Source organism: Hyperolius riggenbachi, chromosome 7 (assembly GCF_040937935.1).
Source record: "Hyperolius riggenbachi isolate aHypRig1 chromosome 7, aHypRig1.pri, whole genome shotgun sequence".
Taxonomy (NCBI): Eukaryota; Metazoa; Chordata; class Amphibia; order Anura; family Hyperoliidae; genus Hyperolius; species Hyperolius riggenbachi.
The window spans coordinates 103949819-103974297 of NC_090652.1; the positions used below are offsets into that span (position 1 = coordinate 103949819).

The following is a 24479-nucleotide window of genomic DNA, read 5'->3' on the forward strand; positions in this document are numbered from 1 at the left end:
AGAGAATGATGCAATGTTAGAAAAAACACTATATACCTGAAAATAAAAATATGAGAATATTTTCCTTGCTGCTAATCTTCTAGTAATTATTCATAGTACACAACCAATTCATTATATCATTTTTTTTTCTCTTCAGTGTCTCTTTAAGTCAAAATTTGCAAGGGGAATGAATAATTATGGGCAGCGCTGTATATGGATGACTGGAGTCTCTCTCCCCCTGCCAGCATCCAACAGGTTTTTTAACCCTTTCTCCACCAGAGGGTGGAGACAGTAAGAGGAAATAGGCTGTGTCTGCCACATGATCCTTCTCCACCCCTTCGTCATGACAGGCAGAAAAGAATATGATATACTGTACCTGAAATGGCCATATCTCGGCAACCGTCGATCAGAATTCGCAGAGAACGGTACAGGCGTATTCTTGACATTACCTGCTTTAATTAGAATCCAAACTCAGGTATATTACAATATTTCGTTCTCAGATAAAATCATATCGTAGGTATAGAAGGTGGTAGACTGGCGCTTGGTGGTCCAAATACCTCCAGCTCGGGTTTATGGCATATCTGATCATTTTGACAGGCCTGGCATCTACAGTATGGAACATTGATTAATATAGTAAATTGTGTAAATGACTATTCTTTCATTCCAAGGTGAATTAAAAGTCATTTCTCTAAAGCTAAGTACCCACGGGGGTACAATTGTAGCTGTCGCCGCACACTGGAGCGTGTGCGCGACAGTTCGGCGGCAGTTCGGCGACAGCTCGTCGCCAAATCCCTCTGCATCCACACGGCAGCAGAGGGATTAGCGATGCGGCGGAAGCTGTCGCCGAGTTTCCTCCCCCCCGCCGGAAGCTCCGTGTGGTGTGTGTGGGTAGCTGTCGCTAGCCCGCATACACATGCGGGGCTAGCGACAGTTCCGGCGAGGTTGCGGCGACGACTGTAGCCGGCGATTGAACATGTCAATCGCCTGGCGACAGCTCCGACGGCCGACGGTTCGGGGCGCGCGCATCATACACACGGGGGAACTGTCGCCGCAACACGCGCGTGCGACGCGGTTGCGGCGACGGCCGTCCCCCGTGAGTATGGGCCTTTACTCTAGTCAGGCTACATGCAGGAATGTGGTCACTTAATGACTTTACGACCGGGGTCTGGTTTTCTTCTCCATGCATCCCCTTATCTTTAAAACCAGATAGGGGAAATTGTCTTGGAGGAGCTTTCTTGCCCCCTTGATAGATAAACAAACTTTTCCTTGTGTAGCAAAGGTCTGGTTTGAAAGGAACACTGTTTTCTCAAAACAGGCAAATGAATTAAAGGGGTGCTCCAGATCATATTTTGTGTGCATTTTCATGTGATTGCATGGGGGCCGTAGGCGAGACCGTGACAGGGGAGTGTTAAACTGAGGCCCCAGAACTTTAAACTCTTAAGTTAGAATGGTCAAACAGATGCAAATATTTTCTGAGTTGATGCAGGATTATACAAATTTTGTATGCAAATGTATGGAGCTTAAGTTGAAAATGGACCAATCAAATGTTATTAATGCTGCATAAAATTGCATACATAATTTGCATAATCCTGGTTCAAATCACAATTATTTGCATCTCATCGACCATCCCTGCTCTCAAAAAACCGAAAAGACAGTGTATGAAAAACGGGCGCAGGAACAAACAGTGCCAATAGTAGAATATTGGTTAATTTACTGATACCATTTTAAAGGCTTACTTTTCATTAGTAAAATATCGGTAATTGTTACCGATATTTTACTTTTGCAGAACCTAACCCTACTCTCACACAGAACCCCCGGTGGTTCCTAACCTGAATGCCCCCCCTCCCTGTGGTGCCTAACCCTAAGACCTCCCCTGGTGGTGCCTATCCCTAAGACTCCCCTGGTGGTGCCTAACCCTACGCCTAAACCTCTGCAAAAAAAAAAAAAAAACAAGAAAAAAAAGACAATCACCGAATGACGCCCGGCGCCCGAATTTCCCATTTGTCACTGGCTTAAAACCAGAGAAAAGACCCACACAAAATTGGGCATTTCCGGCATCTGGATTTCCCTTTTGGCACTGGCTTGCTGATATTTTTCAATTACAGTTTATGGTGTCATCAGGCTTGTCCAGAAGCTGCATGCGCCCAATTTGCCTGATACCGACAAGACCTTCTATGTGGTATCAGACAACCCCCACCTGCGCTGGGAAACAGAGATTTGTAGTTGTAGTAACAGAAATTTGAGTCTGTAATTACAATGTCATTCCTCTTCTGTGCCCAGTCCTGTAACACTTAGGGCTAGTTCACACTACAAGAGCTTTTCTAAGGGCTTGTGATTTTAACTTCTTGCCGACCGCTCTACGCCAAGTGGCATGGACGCAGTAGCAGCCCTAGGACCACTCAACGCCAATTGGCGTAAAATCCTGGGGAAGGAGATTGCAAGGGATTGCTCTGCTCCATCATCAGTTTCCCAGAGGCGATCGCCGCTAGGAGACTGTTAGAAGTGAAACCATCTGTTTACATTGTACAGCGCTGCGATCTACAGCAGTGCTGTACTGGGGACAGCCGTGTCACTCGGAGGCAAAAGAGCAATCGTCTCTCTTAGGTTGATGTCTGTGAGAGCTGATCGCAGCGATTGGCTGGCGGGGGGAGGGAGGGTCCAAAGTAAAATGATAAAAAAAAAATAGCAAATTTATTCAAAAAAACAAGAACAAATAAATAAAATAAAGAAATAAAGAAACATCAGAGCCCACCAACAGAGAGCTCTGTTGGTGGTCAGAAAAAAGCGGGGGGGGGGAACCTGTGTGTTGAGTTGTACGGTCTTGCAGTGAGCCCTAAAGCCTCATCTACACGGTACAATTTTCCGTCAGATCGGATCTATTAGATGGATCTATCAGATAATTTCCAACCGGCCCAATCAGATTGCGTTAGATTTTGAAATAGATTTTGGGTACTTAAAGAGAATCTGTATTGTACGATTTGTACAATAAAAAACATAGCAATCGAGTCACTGTGATCTCCTGGATCCCTCTCTGCCATTTCCGCCGCTCCCAGCAGTGATCCTGGCTGTTAATCGCCAGTTTTAGGCAGTGTTTACAAACAAAAACATGGCCGCTAACCAGGAAATGATGATAACAGCAGAGGCAGCACATTCCTCCCTGGCTCGACAAAGCTTGACAAAGAAAAAAAGATTAAATATATCACAGAGACAGTGCAACTAGTGATGCTCACCACGAACTCGTGGTTCACGGCTACCCGTGGACCACAAGGATTTTTTGACTATTCAGCTCCGGAATCTGGATCGTGGATGGAAATTGAACCACGGAACATAGCCATGAAATGCCGTGGTTTTTTAAAAATCCGGATCCGCTCACGATCATGGATGCGGCAAAAATCCGGGTTAAGTCGTGATTGTGCGGAAATGACGTCCCTGGGCCAATCAGAGGCCCCCCAGCCAGGCCCTAGCAACCAATCATAGGAGGGGAGCCTATGCCCTCCCCTCCTCTATAAAAAGCGGCGGCCTTGCTGAGACTGTGGGCCAGATTTATCAAGAGTGTCTGAGACAAAATATTAGTAGGTTTTTAGAAATTCATGCAGACCTGTCTCAGGCATCTTAAGAAATCACTAAATAGTGCAGATTCCTTCTAAAACTGTTGTATAATAGGAGGAGCTAGGAAGGTCTCTCAGACAGTGCAGTGTGCGAGGGGAATTGCTGTTGCTGAGGTAACCAACACACCTGCTTTATTGATAGCAGCAGGCTCTGAAGAGGAATTCAGCAGGTGGGAGGAGCACATCACAAATCAACTATAGCCTGCATCCTGCAATCATGTCTAGCCAGCAGTTCTACATCTGTAGAACTGCTATCTGTAGAACTGCTATCAAGCACTTCTTAATCTGCGCCACTTTAGGGATGAATTTGCACTTCTCTTAACTGTAGTGCAGCTCTAGAAATTCATGCTAAGCTGCCACTATTACCTAGGATTTAAGAACGTTCTTATTATCATGCAGAACTGTTCTCCCTGCTGGTTAGAGCAGATTAAGAAGAAAAAACTATCGGCAATGCGTTGATAAATCTCCCCCTGTGGCACTGAGAGGATCATCATTAGGCCATTGCTGATAAAGCAAGAGCGTTTTGTGTGTCAAAACCCAGCGTTTTCAGTCCTTACATTGCTCTTATACTGTACTTGATAGTTGTTTTTAGTTAGCTCGCCTGTTAGTGACGTTTTACTTCAGTTAGCTGTAGTCAGTGAGTGTAGTCATAGTGAGAGTGTACTACTGATTACTGTGCTTAGTGCAGGAAGGCAGGCAGGTTCAGACTGCTTATACTGCTGTACTGTATACTTGATAGCTAGCTGAGCCAGCCAGCCAGCCAGTGATCAACTTCAGTTAGTTGCAGTTACTGTCACTGGTGGTCAGTCACTAAGTTTACTGTGTGACCTTCTACTGTGTGGTACTAGTCTGGTGTGCAGCGTGGCTGTTAGTTTACTTTGTGCACAGTGCAGGCAGACAGCTGTCCACTACTGTTTGTGCTCTATTATTTTATATTACTGTATCACTGATCGCTTATATTCAGCTCATTGGCCAGTGATAATCTTCACTTACTACTTGCAGTCATTGCCACTGTTGTTCAGTCACTAAGCTTAGTCAGTGACATTGTACTGTGCTACTAGTGTGCAATCGTTTGATTTGCGAATAGTGCAGGCAGACCACGGCACTGTCCACTGATTTTCGTGTTCTATTGCTGCACTCATTTTTTGTTTTTTTTCTTTCCTTTACTGAAAAATCAATAAAAGCCCCCTGTTCTATTCCATCTGTCCTCAGGCCCACACCCATAGTGACTGTAAAAATCAGCACACTTTCTCCACCTTCAAATATTTGTCATACATGTCTGGCAGGAGTCATGGGGGTGTCAGGAAAGGGAGTGCCATTGCCTCCGCCACTTCTGGGACTGCTCCACGGCCAGGGAGAGGGCTCTCAGCTGTACGGGTTCGGGGTGCAACAGAGCATGGGCCGAGTCAGCTGACGCCGGTATTACAATATTTCAAAGTTTTGGGTCCCCGTGTGGTGGTTGAGCAGCTTCAAACTGAGTTGTTGATGGACATCATGAATTCATCCCAGACCTCTGCTGTGAGCAGCACTTCCAGCAGCAGCAGAAGCAGCAGCAGAAGCAGCAGCCAACGCCCCACGCTTGCTGTGACATCCACCCCAGCAGGCAGTGGTCAGCAGCCCTCCCCGGATGACAGCGTTCTGTCTCTCAGTCCGGCATCTGGGAACATGTTAATAGCTGAAGCTCAGGATCTACTGGGGACTGATGTGGAGGAGATTGTGCTCGGGCCAGCATCCACAAGTCTTTTTGGACGATGTCGATGAAGAGGGGTCGATGTCTGGGGATGTAGGGGCAGAAGAGGAAGTGGGGGAGTCAGAAGAAGAGCTTTATCCTGATGATGATGATGATGTTGTGGACCGTCCGTATGTGCAGCCTGAGTTTGCGGAAGAAAGCTCAGAGCAGGATGATGAGTCGCCTAAGCAAGGACATCGCCATATGTCAGGCAGGGGCAGGTCCAGCAGTAGGCGTGGAAGAAGACAGGCTGCGGCTTCAGCTAGCACCACCACCAGCAGTAGCACCACTAATACCACCACCACCATGCAAACCCTAACCACAGGAAGAGCCGATGCACCCTCTGCTTGCCATAGCGGCCAGGGTCACAGGTTATTAACGTCCCCAGTATAGACATTTTTTAAAGTGTTTAGCCAGTACAGAACCTATGCTATCTGCAATAAATGCGGAAAAAAATTGAGCCATGGGTGCGACGTGGCCAAGATGGGTACCTCATCCCCTCAAGGCCACCTGAAGTGCTACCGCTGTGATGAGCATGCTGAGTTCAAGAGGATGCAGGCACTGCAAGCAGGGCGTTCTCAGAGCACAAGACCCACCACTGCAGCAGCATCATCAGCACGCAAGCGCTGGACTACACCCTCCAGTGAGGCCTCGGCAGGTGACACAGAAATTGAGGCTGGTGAGGCCAGCCAGTCTTCCTCCTTGGCCTCCTCTATTTCCCCTGCACCACAATGTCGGCGTAAGACCCTGCTGAGCGACACCTTTCAGGGTCTGACCAAGCCTCTCCCTCCTAATCACAAGCGCATCAGAAAATTAAATGGGTTGCTGGCCTGGCCCATGGCATCACAGCTCCTTCCCTACTCCCTGGTGCAGGAGGGGAGCAATATCCGCATGCTGCTCCAGTTTGGCATCCCCAAGTGGCAACTCCCCAGCCGCCACTATTTCTCGAGGAACGCCATCCCAGCGCTCCACAAGTTCATGGTGGCAAATGTGGCCTGTTCAATGGACTACGCAGTGGGTGAGTGGGTCCACATAACAATGGACTTGTGGAGCAGCCGATTTGGGGCAGGCCGCTACCTGTCCTTTACGGAGCACTGTATGACATTGGTGGAAGGGCGGGGGGAGAGGACAAGAGATCAGCAGCAGGCCACTTGGTGGTGCCACCATGCGGGATCAGGGGGGATGCAGCAGGCTCCTGTAATCCTATTCCCTCCACACCTCACAGCAAGAAAGCCCACCTCAGCAGCAGCGCCAAGCCTTGCCTCTGCCAAGCGCTGCTGAAATTGGTCAGCCTGGGGAAGCACAAACTGACGTCCGTCCACACTTTGGCCGCCCTCAGGCTGCAGGAGGAGAGTTGGTTGACCCCCAGAGGCCTGAAAGTGGGTTATGTGGCATGCGATAATGGGGCCAAGCTGGTGGCCGCAGTGCAACAGGGAAACCTCCAGCACATCCACTGCTTGGCCCACGTTCTCAATCTCATGGTCTAGCGCTTCCTGCGCACCTAGGGGGGGATGAGCGACCTGCTGCAAGATGCCCGGGAGGTGGTGCACTATTGCCACTGCCTCTGCACACCTGTCTAGCGTACAGCGGCAATATGGCAAGCCACAACACCACCTAATTATTGATGTGCCAACTCGCTGGAATTCAACTCTGGCCATGTTGGAGCGGCTGTGCCAGCACAGGGTGTCTCTCAGGGCCTACATTTTGGACCAAAGCGTCCCCAGCAACCAGCAAGTCCCCATGATCACTGCAACTCAGTGGACACTGATGCAGCAGGGTGCTGAGTGCCTTCCTGGAAGCAACCAAGATGGTCAGCGAGGAGCGGGCCTCTGTGTGAAAGTGGGTGCCCATGGTTTGCCTGCTGGACAGGGCAATGTGCAATTTGATGGAAGTGGGGGAGGCAGCCCTGAGCCAGGTGGAGCAGGAGCAGTTGGCAGCACAGCCCAGCTCACAGGAGGACTTACAGATAGTGGAGGAGGAGGAGTGGAGGAGGAGGAAATGGAATTCCCTAACCTGAATGAGGAGGAGGAGCAGAGTGCCGCTGCTGTTGTACGGGGATGGCGGCATCAGGAAGAGGACATGGCACAGGAATAGGACAGGCATGTCCAATTAGATGACAATGACAAAGAGTTGTTTGCCAATGCCCACATGCTCCCCGTGGCTGCGCACATGTTGTGCTGCCTTCGTAGGGACCCCCGGGTGATCCAGATGCGTAGATCACCTTGATGCTGGACCCGTGTCTGAAAGGGAAGCTGGGAAAGTTCATGACGCCATCCACCACCGAGCAACGCACAAGGTAGTTGCAGGAGGCCCTTGTGCGCAGACCACTCGAAGCATTCCCCCAGCTCCCTGAGAAGCCTAAGCAAGAGCCTGTATGCAGTGCAGATGCCCATAACAGAGGTGCCAACAGACACAGTATCCTCCTCCAACCAGCAACAGCGACTGACCAGCATGGTGGCAGACTACATGGGGTCCTTCAGCGGGCTTGACTCCGGCGACAGCCCCGTGGACCCCATGCAGTACTGGGTCAAGAGACTGGACATCTTGAGTGAGCTTGCCAAGTATGCCCTGGAAGTCCTGTCCTGCCCCCCTTCCAGTGTCCTCTCCGAGAGATGCTTCAGTGCGGCCGGTGGCGCGGTCACCAAGAAGCACTCTCGGCTGTCCCACGCCTATGTGGACAAACTCACCTTCCTCAAAATCAACCAGGCTTGGGTGGAAGGTGAGTTCCTGGCCCCTATTGTTGGTGATAGGGGGACATGAAGTGGCTGCTGCAATTTAACTATGCCTGCCTTTCCAAAGCAAGTTAGAACTTGCCTGCCTTGGTTAATTTTTGTGGTTGTGGTACTACCAGTGAGTTGCCATGGTCCTTTTGTGCTGCCACATTGACCGGCCACTTAGTCCACCTGACTCAGTCGCTACTAAAGTCTGCGTTCCCACTGTCCGGGTCCACGGATGCATATACTTTTTGGGCAGCACTATCAAACTGTGGTACTACCAGTGAGGTGCTATGGTCGTTCTGTGCTGCCGCACTGACCACTTAGTCCTCCTGACTCGCTACTAAAGTCTGCGTTCACACTGCCAGGGTCCACGGATGCATATACTTTTTTGGGCAGCACTATCAAACTGTGGTACTACCAGTGAGGTGCCATGGTCGTTCTGTGCTGCTGCACTGACCGCTTAGTCCTCCTGACTCAGTCGCTACTAGTCTGCGTTCACACTGCCAGGGTCCACTGACAACTCTGCTGTGTCATGTCATTGCTATCACTGCAAAAAAAAAAAAAAAACATTGACAAAAACCTCTCTAGGGTTTTTTTTTGTGGCATCACCCACTTGTCTCATCCTCCTCCCTCCAGTGGTACCACCACCACCAGTTGCCATTGGGACTCACCATCACCTCTGCAATTACTTAAGGTGTATTTCCCTGTTTAAAAACAAGTATTACCAATTAATAGCCGCATTTCAAGTATTGATTTCACTTTAAAAATCCATTTTCTCAAAAAGTAAAAGTTCTTTTTGATTTTTTTTAAGTTGTAGCCCCTTATCGCCTTTACAATCCATGCAATTTTGGGGATTGTAGCATGTATGGGGGCTTTGCTATAAACATTAAAAGAAAATACGGATCCGGCCGTGATTGACTCATTCACTGCAAAAATCCGGCCGAATTCGGAAAGCAATCACGACGGTTCTGGATTTTTTTTTAACCACGCCCGTGGTTTCGAATCCGTGGATGGGTGGTATCCGAGCATCACTAAGTGCAACTAGGAAAGGCTGCAGTAAGACAGACCACATTAGAACAGGTATAGGAACTTATAGGATAGAAGAAATAAGGCTGAACATTTTGTTACAGAGTCTCTTTAAGCAAAATCTATCACAAAATTGATCTGAAACAATTTGGATATCTACACACAATGCAATTTCTTATTAGATCTACCTAATAGACCCATCTATCTGATGGAAAATTGACCCGTATAGATGAGGCTTTAAAGCTGCTGTGGCCTAATTTGTAAAAAATAGCCTGGTCACTGGGGGGAGGGGGGGGGGGGGGTAAAGCCCGTGGACCTTAAGTGGTTAAAAGCTCTTGCTAATGTCATCCGGTTCACACTGGAGCGATGTGATTTTGTAAAAATTCCCCATAGGATTGCATTAGCAAGAGCGTTTAAAATCTCTGGTGTTTAAGAAGCTCTCATAGTGCGAAACAGCCCTAGTGAAGGTCTCCTTTATGAGCCAGACAGAAGCCTGTACTCCTCTGTGTGAATGGACTGACACATGGGAAAATATCACTTACTAAATGAATGGCATTTCGCTGTTCCCTAGGGGAGGGCGACAGTTGCAGCATTCAGAGAGCTGCTTTCTATAGCAAGATACATTCCATCTAACTCATAGGGCAATAAAAGCACATGCACAGCTCTGGTACAGCAATTAGTCTGAATTCTGCAGAAAAGAGGAAGAGGTCATGAGAAGCAGAAATCCAATGAAAAAACTTTTTCTTCTAATACTTACAGAGCGTGCAGAGCTGCCTGAGAGCAGAACAAGCTAGCGTCTGAATTCCAGTGAGAATGCGCTGCACCTTATATGGGAATGGAAAATGTGATATATCACAAACATTAAAGAGACACAGATCATTAGGGCCAGGGGGCTCTGTATGGCTGATATTGTGGTGAAACCCCTCTCACAGTGTGATGTCAGGATAATGTCAGGGAGATTCAAGTTTTTTTAATTAGCAAACACTGATGATTTATACATAATTATTGTAAAAATCAAGCACTTTTTTTTACATTATTTTCACTGGAGTTCCTCTTTAAACAGGAGTAAGAAACATCACACAATAACAATGTGTCAAATTAAACTGTGGCCTCACTAGATTATTCCTTTTATGGATAATCTCCCTCATCTGAAGAATGTCACAGTAAGGACCGGTTCACAATTGCTTAAAAAACGTACTGCTCAGGACGTTTTTTAAACTCCGCTTAGTGCTGGAAGAGGATCCTAATGTTGAAAATAGGATTCGCCTCCACTTGTTAAAAAACAAAACAAAAACGGATCCGCTTGCTGGCAGAGTACGAACTTGGCACATTTTCCCCGAATAGACGGGAAAATGTATGCAATGAAAGGCTCTCACTAGGCTAGTTGCCAAGTCCGCTTTGCCCATTTCAATCGCCGCCATGAGGTAATACTCACATGTCCCGCTACCGATCACCGCAAACTACCTCCGCTCCCTAAGGCCCTGTTTTCATTATATATGCAGCTGTTTGTGGTTTAAGAAGTGACAGCCTATGTAAAATCAATGAGCAATTTTCATCTGATGTGATTTTTTTTTTTTTTACACACAAATTTTATTTCGCTTTTTTCCAGACACCATTCGCATTCATCGTATTTATTTACTTTATGCAACTGGAATGTTAATGTGACTGTGGAACATTTTTTCACGTGGAAATGTACACACTGTCCAAGAAAGCTGTGCACAAAAAAGTGCACTACTAGTGGAATCAGAACCAAAAGAGTCCACAGTTCCAAAATAAATGTTCCAGCTATTATTTAACCACTTCGCACCCAGACCTTGTTTCCCACTTATGGACCAGAGCAGTTTTGACATTTTAGCTATGTCCCTGTTAAATCAGCAATAACTTTATTCCTACTTATGACACCAAAATTAATTATATATCATTTATTTTAAGACTAACTAGGCTTTCATTGTATGGGATTTTTTCCCTCGGGCAATTTTGCTTTTTATGCGTTTTAATGGGAAAAAGAGGAAAAAACAAAACAAAACACATTATTTCTCAGTTTTATCAACTCCAGTATAAAGAGCGCTATAAAGAGCAAAAAAAACAACAACAACAACAAAAACACAAATTATATTTGGCTCTTTCTACTGTTTATCACAAAACGTAACCACTTGAGGACCACAGTCTTTTCGCCCCTTAAAGGACCAGAGCCTTTTTTTCCATTCAGACCACTGCAGCTTTCACGGTTTATTGCTCGGTCATACAACCTACCATCTATTAATTTTACCTCCTTTTCTTGTCACTAATACAGCTTTCTTTTGGTGCTATTTGATTGCTGCTGCGAGTTTTAGTTTTTATTATATTCATCAAAAAAGACATGAATTTTGTCAAAAAAATGATTTTTTTTTTAGTTTCTGTGCGGACATTTTTTAAATAAAGTAAAATTTCTGTATACATTTTTGTCCAAATTTATTGTGCTACATGTCTTTGATAAAAAAAAAAAAACCTTCAGTGTATATTTATTTGTTTGGATAAAAGTTATAGCGTTTACAAACTATGGTGCCAAAAGTGAATTTTCCCATTTTGAAGCATCTCTGACTTTTCTGAGCACCTGTCATGTTTCATGAGGTGCTAAAATTCCAGGATAGTATAAATACCTCCCAAATGACCCCATTTTGGAAAGAAGACATCCCAAAGTATTCACTGAGAGGCATGGTGAGTTCATAGAAGATTTTATTTTTTGTCACAAGTTAGCGGAAAATGACACTTTGTGACAAAAAAAAAAGTTTCCATTTCCATTTCTGCTAACTTGCGACAAAAAAAATGAAATCTGCCACGGACTCACTATGCTCCTCTCTGAATACTTTGAAGTGTCTACTTTTCAAAATGGGGTCATTTGTGGGGTGTGTTTACTGTCCTGGCATTTTGGGGGGTGCCTAATTGTAAGCACCCCTATAAAGCCTAAAGGTGCTCATTGGACTTTGGGCCCCTTAGCGCAGTTAGGCTGCAAAAAAAGTGCCACACGTGGTATTGCAATACTCAGGAGAAGTAGTATAATGTGTTTTGGGGTGTATTTTTACACATACCCATGCTGGGTGGGAGAAATATCTCTGTAAATGACAATTTTTTAATTTATTTTTTTACACACAATTGTCCATTTACAGAGAGATTTCTCCCACCCAGCATGGGTATGGGTAAAAATACACCCCAAAACACATTATACTACTTCTTCTGAGTACGGCGATACCACATGTATGACACTTTTTAGCAGCCTAGGTGCGCTAAGGGGCCTAACGTCCTATTCACAGGTCATTTTGAGGCATTTGGTTTCTAGACTACTCTTCACGGTTTAGGGCCCCTAAAATGCCAGGGCAGTATAGGAACCCCACAAGTGACTACATTTTAGAAAGAAGACACCCCAAGGTATTCTGTTAGGAGTATGGTGAGTTCATAGAAGATTTTTTTTTTGTCACAAGTTAGCGGAAAGTGACTCTTTGTGAAAAAAAAAAATAATAAAAATCAATTTCCGCTAACTTTTGACAAAAAATAAAATCTTCTATGAACTCGTCATACACCTAACAGAATACCTTGGGGTGTCTTTATTCTAAAATGGGGTCACTTTTGGGGTTCCTTTACTGCCCTGGCATTTTAGGGGCCCAAAACCGTGAGTAGTCTGGAAACCAAATGTCTCAAAATGACTGTTCAGGGTTATAAGCATCTGCAAATTTTGATGACAGGTGGTCTATGAGGGGGTGAATTTTGTGGAACCGGTCATAAGCAGGGTGGCCTCTTAGATGACAGGTTGTATTGGGCCTGATCTGATGGATAGGAGTGCTAGGGGGGTGACAGGAGGTGATTGATGGGTGTCTCATCTCTCTGCAGAATGCTGCTGCCAGATTGCTAACAAACCAGCCTCGCTACTGTCACATTACACCGATCCTTCGCTCACTGCACTGGCTACCAGTAGAATGGAGAATACTCTTCAAGATTGGACTGCTGACATTCAAATCCCTGCACAAGCTGGGCCCTGAATACATGAAGGACCTGCTGAAGCTGCACCACACCTCTCACAACCTCAGATCAGCAAGTTCTATAAACTTGGTCACTCCCAGAGTGCACCTCAAAAAATCTGGAGATAGAGCCTTCTGTCATGCTGCCCCTAGTCTTTGGAACTCCCTGCCACACCCAGTAAAGAAAGCACCATCCCTGGAGCTATCCAAATCCAGACTGAAAAGCCACCTGTTTAGCCTGGCATTTCCAGACTTATAAAATTCTTCCTCTGTACCACGATGGTCGGAGCCATGCTTATGCGCTTTGAGTCCCATGGGAGAAAAGCGCATTACAAATGTTATTTGTTGTTGTTGTTGTCTCAGGGGGTGGTTAGAGGGGAAAATAGATGCAATCAATGCACTGGGGAGGTGATCAGAAGGGGGTCTGAGGGGGATCTGAGGGTTTGGCCGAGTGATCAGGAGCCCACACGGGGAAAATTAGGGCCTGATCTGATGGGAAGGTGTGCTAGGGGGTGACAGGTGGTGACAGGAGGTTATTGATGGGTGTCTCAAGGTGTGATTAGAGGGGGGAATAGATGCAAGCAATGCACTGGCGAGGTGATCATGGCTGGGGTCTGAGGGCGTTCTGAGGGTGTGGGCAGGTGATTGGGTGCCCTAGGGGCAGAAAGGGGTCTAATCTGATGGGTAGCAGTGACAGGTGGTGACAGGAGGTGATTGATGGGTGATTGATGGATGATCACTGATCAGTGGGTGATTAAATGGCAGAACAGATGTAAACAATGCACTTTGGAGGTGATCTGAGGGTAGGTCTGCAGGCGATCTGATGGTGTGGGAAGGTGATCAGATGCCCGTAAGAGGCAGGTTAGGGTTTGATCTGATAAGTGGCAGTGACAAGTGGTGATTGACGGGTGATTGATGGGTGATTGACAGGTGATTACAGGGGAGGACAGGTGTATACAGTACACATGGGGGGGGGGGGGGTCTGGGGAGGATCTGAGAGTGTGGGGGGGGGGTGATCAGGAGCCCCCAGGGTGCAGTTTAGGGACTAGTTAAAAAAATAGCGTTGACAGATAGTGACAGGGAGTGGTTGATGGGTGATTAGGGGGGTGATTGGGTGCAAACAGGGGTCTGAGGGGTGGGCAGGGGTAGGTCTGAGGGGTGCTGTGGGTGATCAGAGGGAAGGGGGGGGATCAGTGTGTTTGGGTACTTACCTGCGTGGCTGCAGCCTGCCCTGGTGGTCCCTCGATCACTGGGACCACCAGGGCAGGAGGCAGCCTGTATAATACGCTTTGTATACATTACAAAGCGAATTATACACTTTGTATGCGGCGATTAGTTCGCTAGTAACCCACCGGCGCTTCCGAACGGCTGGCGGTTTACAGCGCGAGGGGGAGCGAAGCCTGTCGCCGGCGGCTGGTCTCGTCACGAATGACGCGATCGCCGCACACCCACGCCTGCTGCCGCCGGCTTGAGGCGATCGACAAGTGGTTAAATTATGTTCCTGTAATAATTTATGGTGAGGATATTTGATTATGAAATAATGCTACAGTGTGTATTTTTTTTTACTATGAACTGAGAACATAAAAGTATTTTTAATGGTAAAAATCAATCTTATTGGCTCAGGGAACATATATTCTTTTTCACCAATTAGTGCCAGAGGTTTTGCACAAGAACAATCCCAATCCTGCACAGCACTGCTTTTGCTAAGCTTGTGGCTTAAATGAAGTCACAGAGGACGTAGATATACTGTAGTGGTGTAAAAAGTGGTTAAAGGACATCTGAGGTGAAAAGTGACATTATGAGATAGACATGTATATGTACAGTGGCAAGCACACAAATAACTATGCTGGGTTCCTTTTTTTCTTTCTCTGCCTGAAAGAGTTACAAATCAGGTATGCAAGTGACAGTTTCTGTCTGGGCTGGGACCGGGTCGGACTATAGCATAACCCTCACTTATAAGGAATTACAGCCATAAAACACTTTCGTGGCAGAAAATGTCTTCAGTGAGCAGGAAAGGGATAAAGAGGGTAAATAGTTTATTTCAATTAATGTGTCATTGAGAAGAGGCCATGAAACAGTAAAAACTTAAAAAGTAGATTTAAATATAAACTAAAACCGTGGAATAGCTAAAAAAGGTTATTTTTAGAAGAATGATAGATACAATTGTTTATCTCATTAGTTTATTTTCACCTCTGATGTCCTTTAAGATCCAGTATCATTTGAATCATGTCTTGGTCCAGTGTAATAATCATGCCCCAATCTATTCATTTATCCTAAATAAAATACTCAGTAGAGCCTCAAAATTAATTAAAAAAAATGTTTTACTTAGAAATATATCTAGTCAGAACTTAATCATGAGGGCCCCTAAATATTAAACCCAAATATGGTCACGGGGCTGAGGGCGCAGAAAGTATACAGTGGCTTGCAAAAGTATTCGGCCCCCTTGAAGTTTTCCACATTTTGTCACATTACTGCCACAAACCTGAATCAATTTTATTGGAATTCCACATGAAAGACCAATACAAAGTAGTGTACATGTGAAAAGTGGAACGAAAATCATACATGATTCCAATTTTTTTTTGCAAATAAATAACTGCAAAGTGGGGTGTGCATAATTATTCAGCCCCCTTTGGCCTGAGTGCAGTCAGTTGCCCATAGACATTGCCTGATGAGTGCTAATGACTAAATAGAGTGCACCTGTGTGTAATCTAATGTCAGTACAAATACAGCGGCTCTGTGACGGCCTCAGAGGTTGTCTAAGAGAATATTGGGAGCAACACTACCATGAAGTTCAAAGAACACACAAGACAGGTCAGGGATAAAGTTATTAAGAAATTTAAAGCAGGCTTAGGCTAGAAAAAGATTTCCAAAGCCTTGAACATCCCACGGAGCACTGTTCAAGCAGATCATTCAGAAATGGAAGGGGTATGGCACAACTGTAAACCTTCAAAAACAAGGAGAAGGAAAGCTGATTGGCACTGCAGGTGCTTTATTCCATATGCAGGCACAAATTCAGTACACAAAATGCAGAGATAAAATATTCACATACCCTGAGATGGAGAGTGGTGTGGTGGTGCGGTGGGTGCCAGGGGAAGATGCCTGACGGCCGTTTCGCGCTGTCAATGTGCTTCAACGGAGGCTACGTTGAAGCGCATTGACAGTGCGAAACGGCCGTCAGGCATCTTCCCCTGGCACCCACCGCACCACCACACCACTCTCCATCTCAGGGTATGTGAATATTTTATCTCTGCATTTTGTGTACTGAATTTGTGCCTGCATATGGAATAAAGCACCTGCAGTGCCGATCAGCTTTCCTTCTCCTTGTTTTTGAATATCTACTCTCCATTTTTGATCAGAGCACGCAGTTTGCACCAGAGAAGCAAGAGAAGAGAGTGTGTGTAAATCCTGCCCTAGACCTATCCAGCGTCAGCTGTCCTTAGCTGCAGTGCCAACGATTTTCTCCCCTTTTCCTCCCCCTCTTTTGGCTCACAACTGTAAACCTACCAAGACAAGGCCATCCACCTAAACTCACAGGCCGAACAAGGAGAGCGCTGATCAGAAATGCAGCCAAGAGGCCCATGGTGACTCTGGATGAGCTGCAGAGATCTACAGCTCAGGTGGGGGAATCTGTCCATAGGACAACTATTAGTCGTGCACTGCACAAAGTTGGCCATTATAGAAGAGTGGCAAGAAGAAAGCCATTGTTAACAGAAAAGCATAAGAAGTCCCTTTTGCAGTTTGCCACAAGCCATGTGGAGGACATAGTAAACATGTGGAAGAAGGTGCTCTGGTCAGATGAGACCAAAATTGAACTTTTTGGCCAAAATGAAAATGCTATGTGTGGCGGAAAACTAACACTGCACATCACTCTGAACACACCATCCCCACTGTCAAATATGGTGGTGGCAGCGTCATGCTCTGGGGGTGCTACTATTCAGCAGGGACAGGGAAGCTGTTCAGAGTTGATGGGAAGATGGATGGAGCCAAATACAGGGCAATCTTGGAAGAAAACCTCTTGGAGTCTGCAAAAGACTCGAGACTGGGGCGGAGGTGCACCTTCCAGCAGGACAACGACCCTAAACATAAAGCCAGGGCAAAAATGGAATGGTTTACAACAAAACATATCCATGTGTTAGAATGGCCCAGTCAAAGTCCAGATCTAAATCTAATCGAGAATCTGTGGCAAGATCTGAAAACTGCTGTTCACAAACGCTGTCCATCTAATCTGATGGAGCTGGAGCTGTTTTGCAAAGAAGAATGGGCAAGGATTTCATTCTCTAGATGTGCAAAGCTGGTAGAGACATACCCTAAAAGACTGGCAGCTGTAATTGCAGCAAAAGGTGGTTCTACAAAGTATTAACTCAGGGGGCTGAATAATTACGCACACCCCACTTTGCAGTTATTTATTTGTAAAAAATGTTTGGAATCATGTATAAGTTTCGCTCCACTTCTCACGTGTACACCACTTTGTATTGGTCTTTCATGTGGAATTCCAATAAAATTGATTAATGTTTGTGGCAGTAACATGACAAAATGTGGATAACTTCAAGGGGGCCGAATACTTTTGCAAGCCACTGTAGCTCTGTCCATAGGAAATGAATCATAGGTAAATACAGTGGCATACCTCTCAACTTTTTGAGGTAAAAAAGAAGGACACTTTAAGGCACACCCCTAATCACACCCCACCACACCTCTAATCACACCCCCACCACACCCCTAATCACTGATACCATAAAAAGTTAAGAAGGAAAAGACACAGTTTAATAATTTAGACCACACAGGTATTCTCTAGTTCTCCTTCATTTAAAGGGACTACGATTTCTACTTAAAAAGTAAAATAGTGCTCACCCAGGGCTTTATTTAGTCCAGCGCTGGTCGGGACTCGGGAGGTCCCACGACTGCGTCCTGGCTCCTCTCCTAGGCCCCGCTCCGGAATGGCTGGACGGCGGCAGCCCGGCGACACTCGGCCGAGTGTCGGGCTCCTTCTTCCTGGTATGACGCGGCTGATGTCACCACGCCGGCAGCCTCGTGTCATCACGCCGGCGGGTGTGAAAGTACTGCGCAAATGCGCGATTAAAGCGCGCATGCGCCGTACTTCCACGCCGGCCGCCGTGATGGCGTGAGGCGGCCGGCGTGGTGACATCAGCCGCATCATACCAGGAAGAAGGAGCCCGACACTTGGCCGAGTGTCACCAGGCTGCCGCTGTCCAGCCATTCCGGAGCGGGGCCTAGGAGAGGAGCCAGGACGCAGTCGTGGGACCTCCCGACCTGCACTGGGCTGGAGAAAGCCCCAGGTGAGTACTATTTTACTTTTTAAGTAGAGCTCGGAGTCCCTTTAGACATTTAAAAATAAGAAATATATCAAGATAAAAATAACATTTGGGCCCATATGCAATTCCCTTTTACTCCTGAGTTTTCTCCTAGGCAACATTTTCACAACTTGTAAATAAACTGCCTTTTAAACCAGCAGCAAGCAAGCAAATACTTAGAATAATTTGGATAGTACTTTTTCACCTACTTGATGGTACTTTTCCCATTACAAAGTATTCAAAATGTATTTTAAATCGGAGATGAAAACTAATCTCCTAGGAGAAAACTCAGCAGAAAAAGTGAATTGCATTTGCATATTGCCCCTAGGCCCATGTGCAATTCACTTTTTCTCCTTAGTTTTTTCCAAGTTGATATTTTTACACCTTGGCGTAAAGGCCACCAGGCAGCAAGAAAATACACTGAATAATTCTGATAGTACTTTTCTAACTACTGTTGGTATTTTTTCAATTGCAAAGTGCTGAAAAGCTATTTTAAACAGAAGATTAAAAATTATCTCCTAGGAGAAAACTTGGGTGAAAAAGTGAATTGCATGTGGGCCTTTAGTGTCTATTAAACACATTTTTTCAGTAGAAACATGCATATATTTACAGAGATCTGTACATGAGTGCTGAAAGAGGAACAAGTTAGGAAGAAAGGGGGACAGAGGAATTTACATCCCAAAGAGGGACTGTCCCTCTGAAAAAGGGTCAGTTTGAGTTATGCGGTGGTGTCATCTATAGCTAGCCATAAAACAATCTTGAGAAACAGTGATAGAACAAGACTGCATCAAACAATGTTCTGTTGCCATACCTGGCTTGTGCTGCTCCAAAAGTTCAGTGAAGTCCCTTTCAGTATCTTCAACAGATTTGTATGAATCTACACTGCTTATCTGCTTAAATCTGTGTCGACAGGAGGGAGGAGCTAAGCACTTTTTCGCAAGAAAATTAGAGTTCTAAAATAAGCAAAAGAAAGAGACTGGCATGTTCTTTCTACAGGAACAGGGACAGCACTATGGCAACAAGCCAAAATGCAAACAACAAAAGTACTTCAACATAATAAAGAAGTAAAATAAAAAATGTATTCACAATTTAGTACATCTGTTGAAGCACATTTATCAAACTTTATTTCAGATTGCTTCTTTTTTGGTAGAATATTGCAAATCTTTTTTTCATACTAACTAGTGAGATCTTTTGGAATAAGAGCTTACACTTTGGTGCAATCAGCACAAAGTCAGTGCACAATAAGCTATAATTGCATAAATCCAGGTGACCTGGCCACTTCTTTCTTTGTATTGCATTCCTTACACTTTATTGGACTCGGGTGTGGATTGGTTGACTCCCTGGTAGTGACAAAAGCAATGGTATTAGCGCTGGAACACCCTTTGACTCTCTCCTGGAGATGGGGCTCAGTTACACACAAAACCTCACCAACTCCTATTCAAACCCCACCAGATGGGAGTTATGAATTACTAGCTTCGGCGTAAACAAAGGGTCTTATCTGTTTGTTATAATTCAGCTAACATCCTCTCAGGCTCTCAATACCTGTTTGGATGTTTTGTTTCAATGAAGGTAACGAAATAACATGTATTTATATTTCCCAAAAAATCCCTGTGATCTTACATGGATATAGCTGTCTGTTTAGCATCTTGTAAGCATACAGGATTCAGTCTGATTAAGGCGAAATAGCCGAAAGCTTACTCTTATATTTTTTCGCAAATACATGGTATCAAGTTAGCCAATACATGGTATCATCCCGATTCAAAACGTCTTGCTTTAGCTTTGGAACATTACATTATTACCAATTGGCACCTACTGGGAGGAAATTATAGGACTTCCCATGGAGTAAAGTTGGATTCATGCAATGCCATAGCATTGTTTGCCAGTAATCTAATCAATGGAAAGAAATCTGCTCTCTGAAAAAATGTGTGCAGCCAGATATTTCCACAATAGACTCAGATGGAACAGGTCATAATGAACTGTCCTAAAGAAAATCAGTGCAGTCCTCCACCCATCCATTTGGAGTCCACTACCTGGTCCATCAAAGGTGTACGTAGTGTGAACCAAACCTAAGCGTTAGCAGCGTAGCTAGGGTTAGGCTAGTAAATTAGGTTAGGGCTACCTATAGATGCAGGTAGGAGAAAAGATGGTAGGCTAGAGTTAGAAGAAAGATTAGGTTAGGCTTTTATGAGGCAAGTAGTTTAAGGACACATCCAAGTAAAATTAAAAATCAAGTTCTACTTACCGGGGGCTTTCTACAGCCCCTGGCAGCTGATTTGTCCCTCACCGCAGCTCTGGTGTCCCTCCCGGGGTCCCCTCCATTGCAGATGCTGACCTTTGCCAGGTCAGAATCTTCTGCGCTTGCGGAAGTGAGTGGCCACACCATTCGCGGTCCAGTGGCTGGGAGCATTCTGAGCAGGCACAGTAGTTCTGCGCCTGCACAGAATGCTCCAGGCCACGTGTGTGCGCAAATGTGAGCACACTTGCATAGGCGCAGAAGATGCTGACCTGGCGAGGTCAGCATCTGCAACGGAAGGGTCCCCGGGACACCAGAGCTGCGCGAGGGACATATCGGCTACCAGGGGCTGGAGGAAGCCCTGAGTAAATAGATCTTGATTTTTTTTTTTTTGCTCGGACCTTCCCTTTAAGGTTAGGGCAAACCCAAAGTGAAAATTAAAAGTCAAAATAAACATACACAGGTCATACTTACCTCCCATGTAGTCTACTCCTCAATCTCTTTCTCCTCTCCCACATCATGTTTGTCCACCTGTGATTAATGGAATTCTCCATCCTTCATTTTAAAAATGGCAGTGACCCTGTAACGGCTTCCGGATCAGCACACTGTTACACTGTAACATCACCCACTTGAGCCATAGGGAAACTTGGACATTACCTTCCACATCAGTTGTCCTTTTGTAACGATCGGTGAAGCACAGAGAGGATCTGATTACCAGTGATCTGCAGAATCACTGGGAATACAGATGTATACCAGATTATACGTGATCTGCAGTATCACTGATAATCCGATATACTAGCTAACCTCTGTTCACCTGAGTAGAGTGTAGTGTTTGGTGTAACAGTAACACTTTGAGGACTAGGCCTCAGTGCAGCAAGGAGTACTGCACAGATTCCTTCCGCAGACCTGAGCTCTCCAAGACAGGAGGAGTCAGACTGACAGTAGGAAGGATAGTCTGAAAGTGACCCTCAGGAGGAAGGGTTGCTAACAGAGCGAGGAACCGCCTCTAACGGTGAGGTCGATTCTCGAGGTCGGACAAGCCAGGTCGTACACACACGGACAGATAAAGTACAAGATCAGGAGGCAAAGACGGAGTCAAAGTACAGGAAGGGTTCAGCAACGGGGTATCAGATATATCGGGGTACAAAATCAGGAGGCAGAAGCAGAGTCAAGGAACGAGCCGGGGTTCAGCAACAGAGTATCAGAAATATCGAAGTACAAGATCAGAGTTCAGGAGGATAGTCAAGGCAGGCAAAAGTCATAACAGATAATCACAATCAAACTAGTACTTTAGCTATCAACAGAATCTAGTTAAGTGTAGGATTACAGCTCCAGTTGGTCCCGGCACACTTGCGGATCTGACTACGGATCTGGGTGCTCCCACATATGTGATCGCACGCCAGACAAAGAGCAAGTGAACAACCAGCAGTATATATACTCTAGGACCTTTCCAGGACCTCCCTAATTGCTGGTCCAATGAGAGCAGTGGAATTTGTCAGCTGACCCAGCTGGTCAGCCGACTCCCTTCTAACTGCTATTTAAACTCTGCCTCTGTGCTCGCGCGCGTGTAAGTCTGAATCTTGGTGGACTATCAGTCCCAGCCACACCAGTACTGTCATGCAATGTATCTAGTGCGGGGGCCGCCTCTGATGCGGATTCCGCCGTTACCAATGCGGATTCCGCCGCACTGCCTATGCGGCATGCAGCGTTTTTTCCGCGTTGTGACACCACGCAGGACACGGAAACGGCCGCCTCACCTCAAGATACAGCGGCCTTTCCGCGTTTCCTTACACCTTTCAGCTATAACTGACACTAACTGATATATAGCTGACAGCAACTGATATATTTCAGTTCTGACAAAATGTTTTCAGAACTGGAAGAGATTGTGGTTAGAAGAAAATGGTGATGGGACGTAGGTATGTAATTTTCATTGGCAGATACATCATGTGTTTATTTTAAATACACAGTTTTATACCCTTTCCACAGAGATATCTTTTTAAAAAATGGTTTAAAATCGTGAAGCCTGTAAAATGAGTCAGGCTATATAAATCTTCACACCATAGGCAACCGCTCTTTACCAGACTGTATCGTATCTAAACACACATCACATCACCACACCATACAACCCAACATGTTTCACCCTGTAAAAAATAGGGGCTTTGTCAGAGGTACTATAACAAAGTGCTAAAGTGCTCAAACGTGCTATACAGACATTATAAATACATTAGACATGGAAAACAAAAAACAGCAAGTGTGTCATAGCCTCACGGCTGTTAAGACAGTAGTGATGGGAATTCCGGCTCTTCTCGGAGAATCGGCTCTTCTGAATTGGCTCCCATTAAAGAGCCGGCTCTTACGGCTCTGAATCGGCTCTTCATTAAATATCACTAGACACCACTCAGAATCGGAGTAAAAGCCCTGCCCCTGTCTCCATGACAACTCCAGACGGCTTCTCTGACTGGGGCAATCCCTCCTGCTACTGCTCTGCTCTGCCCCATACACTCCTACAAGCTGCAAGAGGAGGACTACATCTCCCAGCATGCCTCAGCGCCCTTTATTACACAGCAAATCAGAGCTGTGTGGGGCGGCTGAGGCATCGGCTCTTTCAAAACTGAGAACCGGCTCTTGTCGTTCGCTGCAAAGAGCCGGCTCTTAGAGCCGGCTCGTTCGCGAACGACCCATCACTATAAGACAGGCTAACCTTGTGTGCTGGTCTGTTTCTCCTTATAAATAAACAAGGAAGGTGAGGAACAGGTTCTCACCTTTCCTGGGACACTCCCACATGGCCAGCTGGCTCCCTTGGGTTCTAAAAGCCACCACATGAAAGGTTTATTCCATTAACACGCCGACAGAGTCCCATACACATACAAGCTGGATTGTCAGCCCCAATTGATGTTTTTAATTTTCAAAGTTTTGGGCTCAAAGAGCAATATCCTCATTTGGAGGCGAGCCTATGCAAAGTGTGTACACCTGATAACCCCACACTCATGCAAGTAGCTTGAACAACCAATATCGTTAAAAATCAATGCGCTCTGTTACTAGGGGAAGTTAAAAATAACCTTCTCCTATATTTGTACATGATAACCCAACACATATATATATATATATATATATATATATATATATATATATATATATATATATATATATATATATATATATATATATATATATATACAGTACAATGTCCAAAGTCACCTCCTAAGAACTCAATTCAAACAGCACATATAAAGGATCCCATACACATTCAATCTAGATTGTCAGCCGAGATTGGTGTTTTTAGTTTTTAAAATTTCCTCATTTGAAAGCGAGCCTATGCAAAGTGTGTAGACTTTATAACTTCACACTGATGCAGATAACTTGAACAACCAACATCATTAAAAGTCAATGCGTTAATAGGCGTTAATAGGCAGAGTTAGAAATAAAAAAAAGAGGGGCGTTACAATTAAAACAATTATATAAAAAATCAATATGCCAATGCAAATATCCCTTATCAAGGGGAAGAGGATATAGTAATTCCTGCTGCTACCTTTAACTGTGGGGGTACCTCTTCCTCCCACCGATGACAAGACTAAATATAACAAAACAAAAGGAGCGCGGAATGTAGAACTTGAAACATTTCTCTTTTATTGTAAAAAAGTATATGCTCTCATAGAGCTAAAATGCTGTGCATATATATCAACCAAACATACACTCAAATACCCACACACACTTACTACAAGCCTACTGGTGACACTTTAAAAAAATAGGGAAAGAAAAAATCTTTTATGCAAAAGATATATAAAAGAGCACTGCAGATATAGGCATCCAATCCTTTCATTTATGGTACCATAGTTCGACTACTTCGCATGCACATTAGCAACATGCTGCAAATATCAGATAGTCC

General features: G+C 45.2%; 1 protein-coding gene across 1 annotated transcript in view; it reads right to left on the reverse strand.

The window, feature by feature from the left end:
- Positions 1 to 22377, reverse strand: part of LOC137524506 (chemerin-like receptor 1) — a 56502-nt gene extending 34125 nt beyond the window's left edge. The window contains exon 1 of the mRNA XM_068244459.1: positions 22351 to 22377. The gene's annotated coding sequence lies outside the window, so the exon portion shown is untranslated. The remainder of the gene's footprint in view (positions 1 to 22350) is intronic.
- Positions 22378 to 24479: the final 2102 nt, after the last annotated feature.